This window comes from Mesocricetus auratus, unplaced genomic scaffold (assembly GCF_017639785.1).
Source record: "Mesocricetus auratus isolate SY011 unplaced genomic scaffold, BCM_Maur_2.0 Super-Scaffold_100011, whole genome shotgun sequence".
Lineage (NCBI taxonomy): Eukaryota > Metazoa > Chordata > Mammalia > Rodentia > Cricetidae > Mesocricetus > Mesocricetus auratus.
Genome location: NW_024429195.1, coordinates 64419967 through 64430042, shown reverse-complemented (window position 1 = coordinate 64430042; position 10076 = coordinate 64419967). Strand labels below are relative to the sequence as shown.

Genomic DNA, 10076 nt, shown 5'->3' with positions numbered 1-10076 from the left:
GGAAAGCATGGGACTGGCCCAGACCCGCTGAATGTGGGTGTCAGTAAGGAGGCCTAGAAAATCTATGGGGCCTTGGGTAGTATTTATCCTGGCATACAAGTAGACTTTGAGTGCCCATGCCATAATATGGGAGGCTCTCTCAGCTGGGACTCTTGAGGGAGGGCCTAGGCCCTGCCCTGGATGAAATAACAGTTACTAGAGATCCACCATGGAGTGCCTCACTCTCCAGGGGATCTGACTGGAGATTGGGTGGGGGACTGAGGGACCTGGTGGGGAGGGCTAGAAAGGAGGGGAGGGAGAAGGAGCTGTGATTGACATGTTAAACAAGATTGTTTCTAACCTAAAAATTTTTTATTTGAAAACAAGAAAAAAATTAATAATATAAATTTTACAAAAAAAATCTTTCCTGACCTAAAGAAAAACATGTTAATGAAAGTACAAGAAGCCTACAGAACACCAAATAGAGTGGACCACAAAAGGAAGTCTCCTTACCACATAATAATAAAAACTCCAAACATACAGAATAAAGAAAGAATATTAAGAGCAACTAAGGAAAAAGGCCAAGTAACATACAAAGGCAAACCTATCAAAATCACACCTGACTTCTCCGTGGAAACTCTGAAAGTCAGAAGGTCCTGGATAGATATTTTACCAATACTAAGACACCATGGATGCCAGTCCAGACTTCTATACCCAGAAAAACTTTCAATCACTGTAGATGGAGAAAACAAGATATTCTACAACAAAACCATATTTAAACAATACATATCCATAAATCCAGCCCCACAGAAAATGCTTGAAGGAAACCTGCAATCTAAGAAAGGTAACATCATGCTCACAAAAACATAGGCAATAGATAATCCATCTTACCAAAAGACAAAAGAAAAAAGGGGATAAATCCACAAACAATAACACTGCCACCAAAAAATCAAAAATAAACAAGAATTAACACTCAATGGTCGTTAATCTCCCTCAATATTAATGGTCTTAATTTGCCTATAAAAAGACACAGGCTATGGATATGAAGACAGAATCCATCCTTCCGCTGCATACAAGAAACACAACTAAACTTTAAAGACAGAGATTACCTCATATAAAATGGTTGGGATAAGATTTTCCAATCAAACGGATCCAAGAAACAAGATGGTATAGTATCCTAGTATCAAAAAAATTAGACTTCAAACTAAAATCAATGAAAAGAGATGAAGAAGGTCATTTCATAATCATCACAGGAAAAAGCCATCAGGATGAAGTTTCAATTCTGAACATCTATGCCCCAAATACAAGGGCACCCATGTTTGTAATAGAAAAATTACTAAAACTCAAAGCACATATAAAACCTCACACAGTTATAGTGGGAGACTTCAACACCCCACTCTAGCCACTAGACAGGACCACCAGACAAAGAAACATAGGAACTAACAGAAGTTATGACTCAATTAGGCTTAACAGACACCTATAGAACATTTCATACAAACACAAAAGAATATACCTTCTTCTCAGCACCACATGGGACCTTCTCTAAAGTTGACCACATACTTGGCAACTTAGCAAACCTCAACAAGTACAAAAAAAATTGGGAGAACTCCCTGTATCTTATCGACTACCATGCTTTAAAGTTAGAATTCAATAACAACACAAATTGCAGAAACATCACAAACTCATGGAAATTGAACAGTGCTCAATTGCCCCATTCCTGGGTCAAGGAAGAATTAAAGAAAGAAATTTAAGACTTCCTAAAATTCAATGAAAATGAAGACACAACATACCCAAACTTATGTGACACTATGAAGGCAGTACTAAGAGGAAAGTTCATAGCACTAAGTGAAACATATGAAGAAACTGGAGAATAGTCACACTAGAGAATTATCATCAGAACTGAAAGCTCTAAAACAAAAAGAAGCAAACTCACCCAGGAGGTGTAGACCCAGGAAATAATCAAATTGAGGACTGAAATCAATAAAGTGGAAACAAAGAAAACACCACAAAGAATCAATGTAAAAAGAGTTGGTTCTTCCTGAAAAATCAACAAGATAGACAAATCTCTATCCAAACTAACTAAAAGGCAGAGAGAGAATATTCAAGTTAACAAAATCAGGAATGAAAAGGGTGACATAATAATGGACACTTAGGAAATCATGAGAATCTTCAGGTCATACTTTGAAAACCTGTACTCCACAAAATCCAAAAATTTAAAGGAAATGGGCCATTTTCTGGATAGATACCCCTTACCAAAATTAAATCAAGAGCAGATAAGCAATCTAAAGTGACCTATAACCCCTAATGAAATAGAATCAGTCATCAAAAGTCTTGAAACCAAAAAAAAAGCCCAGGCCCAGATGGATTCAGTGCAGAATTCTACCAGAAATTTAAAGAAGAGCTAATACCAATAATCCTCACAGTGTTCCACACAAGAGAAGCAGGAGGTTCATTGTCAAACTCTGTTCATGAGACTACAAATACCTTGGTACCCTATCCACACAAAGACACAATTAAGAAAGAGAACTACAGAACAATCTCCTTCATGAACATTGATGCAAAAATACTCAATAAAATATTAGCAAATCGATTCCAAGGACACATCAGAAAAATCATCCACCATGATCAAGTAGGCTTCATCCCAGGGATGCAGGTGATGGTTCAACATACAAAAATCTATCATTGTAATTCACCATATAAACAAACTGCAGAAGAAAAATGACATGATCGTCTCACTTGATGTGGAAAAATCCTTAGACAAAATCCAACGCCATGATAAAGGTCCTGGAGTGATCAAGGATAACAGGGACATACCTGAACATAATAAAAGCAATATACAGTAAATCATCAGCTCACATTAAATGAAATGGAGAGAAACTCAACACAATTCCTCTAAAATCAGGAACAAGACAAGACTGTACACTCTCTCCATATCTCTTCAATATTGTACTTGAAATTCTAGCTAGAATAATAAGAGAAGATAATGAGATCAAGGGAATACAGATGGGAAAGGAAGAAGTTAAACTTTCACTATTTGCAGATGATATGATAGTTTACATAAGTGACCCAAAAACCTCTACAAGGAAACTCCTACAGCTGATAAACACCTTCAGCAAAATGCCAAGATACAGGATTATCTCAAAAAAAAAAAAACAGTAGCCAGCCCTATTATATACAGAAGAGGAATGGGCTGAGAAAGAAATCAGAGAAACATCATCCTCTACCATAGGCCAAAAACATAAAATATCTGGGGATAATGCTAACCAAAATGTGAAAGACCTATACAGCAAGAAATTTGAGTCTTTAAAGAAAGAATTTAAAGAAGATAACAGAAAATTTTAAGATCTCCCATGCTCTTGGATTGGTATGATCAACATAGTAAAAATGGAATCTTGCCAAAAGCAATCTACAGATTCAAAACAATCCCCTTCAAAATACTTGCATAATTCTTCACAGATTTTGAAAGAACAATACTCAATTTTTTATGGAAAAACAAAAACCCAGGACAGCCAAAACAACCCTGCACAACAAAGGAACTTCTGGAGGCATCACCATCCTTGACTTCATGCTCTATTATAAAGTTATAGTCCTGAAAATAGCTTGATATAGGCACAAAAACAGACAGGTAGACCAATGGAATCAAACTGAAACCCTGATACTAACCCCCACACCTACAAACACTTGATTTTTGACAAAGAAGCTAAAATTTTACATTGGAAAAAAGAAAGCATCTTCAACAAGTGGTGCTGGCATAACTGAATGTTGGCATGTAGAAGACTGCAGATAGATTCATGTCTATCACCTTGCACAAAACTTAAGTCCAAATGTATCAAAGACCTGAGCATACACCCATCCACACTGGAAATATTAGAAGAGAAAGTGTGATGTACCCTTGAACAAATTGGTACAGGAGGCTGCTTCCTGAACATAAACCAGTAGCACAGACACTGGGATCGACAATTAATAGAGGGGACCTCCTGAAACTGAGAAGCTTCTGTAAGGCAAAGGACACAGTCAACAAGATAAAAAGGCAGCCCACAGAATGGGAAAAGATATTCACTAACCCCATATCTGACAGAGGGCTGGTATCCAAAATCTACAAAGAGCTCAAGAAGCAAGTCTCCACACACCAAAGGATCCAATCAAAGAATGGGGTACAGAACTAAATACAGAATTCTCAATAGAGTTTAAAATGGCTGAGAAACACTTGAGAAAGTGTTCAACATCCTTAGCCATCAGGGAAATGCAAATTGAAACAACTCTGAGAGACAATCTTACTCCTGCCAGAATGGCTAAAATCAAAAACACCATTGATAATATATGACAGAGAGGATGTAGAGAAAGGGGAACACTCTTCCAATGCTGGTGGAAGTGCCAACTCGTACACCCACTTTGGAAATTAGTATGGATTCCAGATTTCTCAGGAATATGGGAATTATACCACAGGATCCAACAAGTCCTCTCTTGGGTATATACCCAAAAGATGCACATTCATACAATAAGGACATCTGTTCCACTATGTTCATAGCAGCATTATTTGTAATAGCCAGAACTTGGAAGCAACCTAGATGCCCATCAACTGAAGAGTGGATAGAGAAATGTGTAATGGAGTACTACTCAGTAGAAAAAAACAATGAAATCTTGAAATTTGCTGGCAAATGGATGGTAGAAGAAGAAAGCATCCCGAGTGAGGTAACCCAGTCACAAAAAGACAAGCATGGTATGTATTCACTCATATATGGATCTTTAGGCATGAAGCAGGAGAGTGCCAGCCTACAATATCACAGCCAGAAAGTCTGTGAAACAGGGAGGGCGCTAAGAGAGATATGCATGGTAACCCAGAGAAGAGGAGTGGAACAGAATCTTCTGAGGAGATTGGGAGCACTGGGGAGAGGTGAGGAATCTGGGAGAAATAGAGGGGGTGAAGAAGAGGGGAGAAGAGGACATGGGGGAGCAGGAAGGTTGAGTCAGGGAAGAACAGGAGAGAGCAGGATGAGAGATACCATAATAGATAGAGCCTTTATAGGTTTGAAGAGAGATCTGGCACTAGTGAGATGTCCAGAGACCTACAAGGACGACACCAACTGGCAGTCTAACCAACAGTGGAGAGGCTACCTTAAATGCCCTTCCCTGATAACACGATTGATGACTTCTTGTATGCCATCCTAGAGCCTTTATCCAGACACTCACCACTAAACACTGAACTGAACTCCTGGAACCCAGTTGCAGAGAGGCAAGAGTGATAAGGAGTGATTAAGACTTGGGGGATAAAACCCACAGAAATAGCTGACCTGAACAAGGAGGGGAGCTCATAGACCCCAGACTGATAGCTGAGAAGTCAGCATGGGGCTGATCAAGACTCCCTGAATGTGTGTGTCAGTGAGGAGGCATCAGCATTCTTTGGGGCCCTAGGGCAATAGATCAGCATTTATCCTTGTCATTCAGATGGACTTTGGGAGCCCATTCCATGTGGAGGGATGCTGTTTCTGCCTGAAAACATGGGGCAGGGCCTAGGGCCTGGATGATATGACAGACTTTTGAGATTCCCCCATGAAGGGCCTCACCCTTCTTGGAGAGCAGAGTGGGGATTGGGTGAGGGGTTGATGGATGCTTGAAGAGGGGCAATGGGAGAGGAGGGGAGGGAGAGGGAGCTGGGATTGACATGTGAAGCAAGCTTGTTTCTAATTTAAATTAAATTTAAAAAATCCTTAATCAGCTAGAGAAAAAGAATGATTCTAGGCCTGCCTTGGGCTTTTGAAACTTGAAAACTCACCCCCACTGACACATGTCCTCCAATAAGGCCACAACTACCCTAACAGAGCCACATATCCTAATCCCTGCTAAGGAGGGCCATACCCTCATGACTAAATATTCAGATATTCAAACCATCACAGTGTGATTATTATTTGCTCTTTTTTTCCCAAACTAAAAATTCCCACAGGATTTTGCTATTTATTGTGTCAGATATGAAGGATACCTACCTTTCTCTCCTTGGTTCGTCTTTTCCTCTCATGAAACATCTTCCTTCCTGTGGGTTCATGTTTGAGACTTCCTACTCTTTGAGCATCATTATCTTAATAATCTTCTGCAGTGATGAACTAGTAGTCAAGACCTCCCCGTTTCTCTTGAAATGTCCTTATTTCTTTTTCAATTGTAAAAGATAGCTTTACTAGATAGAAAAATCTTGCTTGGTAGTTATCTAACTTCAGGGTATTATATATACTTCACACTTCATTGTATGTAGGTGTGGCTGAAGGAAATCTAATGTTTTTCTGATGTTTCTGCTTTTATATGGGAATGACATTTTTTATTTAAAGATTTAATATTTTTTCTTGACTTGATATCTTTTCTGGTCATGTATATTTGGGGCTCCAAATGTCCATTGTGTTAGGGTGCCTTTTTCTTTCTCTAAATTAGGAATATTTCTGCTACAATCTTTTAAAGTAGTGTCTCTATACAATGAATTTTTATTTCAGTTCCATATTCTCACCCGTGAATTTATTATGTGGCTCCCTGATTGTCTCCTAAAGTTCTTATATTGTGGTCATGCTTTAATTTATCCTCATCAATGGTTGAAAGTAATGTGTCATCTACCCCATCTTCTACCTCTAAGACATCATTTTGTTTGATTGAATCTTGATGATGTTTTCTAATGTTTTATTATTTTTAGGTAATGTTTTGATTCATTTGTCTTTCATTTCCAAACTTTGCATTTTAAAAATCACCCCAGTGTCTTTGTTAAATGTTTTCTTTTGGCTGCTGTTATTTTCATTCATAGTTGTAGCTTTCCCATCCACATCTCTGCTTGTTAATGATGTTGCCTCTGTTCTTAGGATCCTAGCTTTAATCCGTCTGTGAATTTATATACGATTCCATGTCACTGATCATTTCTATTAGAAAATTTCTGAAAAAATTTTCTTGTATTTATCTATTTCAGTATCTTTGATATTTTAGAGGAGGAATCATGGTATCTAGCTTTGTCAACTTATATGCATTTCTGTGTTGTAATTTGCACACTGTTTATATTAAGAGACAAGTTCTTTTTATTGATAACACTAATATTGAAAGTCCAATTCACAACATCATTCAGCATAGGGAAAGAAGCTCCCTTGACAATAATAACAGTAAGCCATGTAAGTTCATAAAGTCAGGCATAGCCCACTAATTCCTCACTAAAGATCATAAAATTGAAAGTGGCAAAACTACTACAGAATGTTATCTGAATGTAAAAGCTATTTAGGGAATATATAGGAATCTTAAAAGGATTAGATAAAGGAAAAGTGACAGAAAGGAGAACAAATTGGAGAAGACAGAAATGAAAGTGGATGAGATTTCAAAGCACTTTCTTTCTGGAACTTTAAACTGGCAGCTTTGGGGACAATGAGAAGGCTTCATCAGATAAAAAGAACCCATAAAACCAGCCTAATAACCTTAGATTGGCCCCAATAACTTATAAAGTTGTCTTCTGAGTTTAATGTGTATATCATGGTGTAGACAGAAGTTTCTGTCTAGCCTGGTCCCACAGACATTCAGTCCCAAATAAACACACAGAGGTTTATATTAATCATAAAATGTTTGGCTGATGTCTCAGACTTCTTATTGGCTAGCTTTTTCTTAATGATTAACCCATTTCTATTAATCTGTGTATCGCCATGTGGTCTTGGTTTACCAGTTATGCCTAGGCCTCTTTCTTCCTCGGCAACTACATGGCATCTGCCTCTCCACTCACTCTCTGCATGCCTGTTTCCAGAATTCTACTAGTGTGGTCACCCAGACTATACTTCCTTCCTGGCTACATATTGCTTGTCCATTGGCTGAAACAGTTTTATTCATCAACCAATAAGAGAAATACATAGTCACAGCACACAGAAGGACATCCCCCATCCTCTGTTTTCTGTCTAAATAAAAAGGAGCGTTTCTGTCCAACCCAGTACCACTGACCTTCAGTCCCAAATAATACAAAAATGTTTTTATTTATTGTAAACTGGTTGGTCAATGGCTCAGACTTCTTCTTGACTAGCTTTCTCTTAATATTAACCCATTTATATTCATCTGTGTATGAGCACATAGTCTTGGTTTACTGGGTAATGTCCAAGCATCCTATCTTCCCAGTAGCTACAAAATGTCTCCTTCACAATTCATTCTCTGCATTTCTCTCCATCAACCTTTCTCCTAGTGTCATAGCTCCACCTATACTTCTTGCCTAGCTGTATCTTGCTTGTCCATTGCCCAAAACAGCTTTATTCATAAACCAATAGGAGAAATACATATTCACAGCATACAGAAGGACATCCCTCATCACCATGGTATGCATGCACCTACACTCACGTATATCATACAAACATATACCTACACACAATGCTCAATAAAATTATTTTAATTTGGAGACTATATGCATGGAGGATGTAGAGTGTCAAAGGAGCTCATTTTCCCTGTGGAAATACTGTCACTGAGTCTGAATTATACAAGTGTCTGTTACTTACTGGAGTTGCTTTCATCCACTAGCTTTCCTTCTCTGCATGCCTTGGGAGTATGCTGGCCACAAGTACTTCAAAATAAGTGAACTGAGCAGATTAACTTCTATTTAAAGCCTCTCCAGGTGGGACCCTTTACTGTGGCTAATGTTTTGGGATGAGATTTTCTACCACCTGCATTGGGAATATGAAGGTAACCATAACACTGAGAATAGCACAACTGTAATACCTGTCTTTTAAAAACATTATGAGCATTAATCATTTTGCATGGTGGAATCTGTTGTGGGTGTCAAGCATATGCCTGAACCTTCTGAGTTTTTGGGAACTACAACAATGGGAGAGATTTGATCTTCCCATTGGCCTCAGACTCAGAGCTGTTGAATTGTAACCCTTAATCAATAAAATTTATTTCTGTAATAACTTCCTTCCTTTCATGTTGCCCAAATGAAGAAATGGATCCTTTTCCTTGTTTTCAGTATATGAAAATTTATTACTGTTTCCATTGTCAAAATTTATGATCTTAGTCTTTCCTTGTTGCCTTTATACAGGGCCAAATGAGGCATATTGCTTATTTTAACATCTTTAGAATAGACTCAAGGAAAAACACCTAGAGCTTGACCTTTTCAACCAAACTCAACGACCAGAACTTCATTGTTTTCCTCAGTGAAGTTCAAGCAGCCATCATTGAGCACCCTGACATATTTCCTGATAGCAGAATTTGGCTGTTAGGGTTCAGCAATTCCATTTGCATGAGAGACAGCTTGAAAGAGATTGACCTTCAAGGCTGTGCCAAAGTGAGCTTTCTTGTATTATGTATAATGCCATTTGTAGTCTTCTCTGTGACTGAGGAGTTTCCTGGCAGTCTACTGGAGGCTACTACACTTGCCCATCTTTCCGGCTTTATCCTTATCCAGTCTAACATGCACATGTTCTCAGGCTTATTTACCTGGTATTATTTCAAGATAACTATGTGTTCCTCTAGTTCCACTTTACTTCTACAAATGTATGAAATAAACACTCTCTGCTTTTAGTATTAAACTATCAGCCTGTTCCTCATGGGTGGCACTAGAGAGGTGATATGAGTTCTGCGTCTGCCAATTTGGAGTCTGATGCAATTTGTAAAATAGTGTCTCTCAAGGCAAAGTACAGAATGAAAAAATACCACTTTATACAATATGGAGCAACTTAGGGGAGGAATAGCCTGATCTCAGCATTACCACAGTTTTTAACAATGCATTATCTGGGAAGTTGGTGCCTGGATGCTATTCTACCAGATACAGAGTGTGACCTCTAATTCTGTCTGGCTTACAATTCAGAAGTGCCTGCTATTTCCCTGCTACAGGTCAGCTATTTGCCAGGCTGAGACTGTGGTTTGCATTTGTCTCTGCATTGCCCGGCCTCTTTAGGTATCCATTGACTTTTGTTGTAGATGTCCTAAACTCTTACTTTTTTTCTTTTTGGTATATAGTTTATGATTTTCCAGTCTGACTATCTCCTTCACTAGCTCATACAAAGGGAACCACTAGTCTATGATCATATCCCGAGTTCTCTTTGTGGCTGTTGAAAATACACTCTTGTAGGCCCATTTCTTGCCAAAGTTTGCTCCCATAACACTTCTATAAC

The 10076-nt window shown here is 38.4% G+C and overlaps 1 pseudogene; it reads right to left on the bottom strand.

Annotated features, from left to right (window-relative positions):
* Positions 1-8965: 8965 nt before the first annotated feature.
* Positions 8966-9343, bottom strand: LOC110340513 (annotated as a pseudogene).
* Positions 9344-10076: the final 733 nt, after the last annotated feature.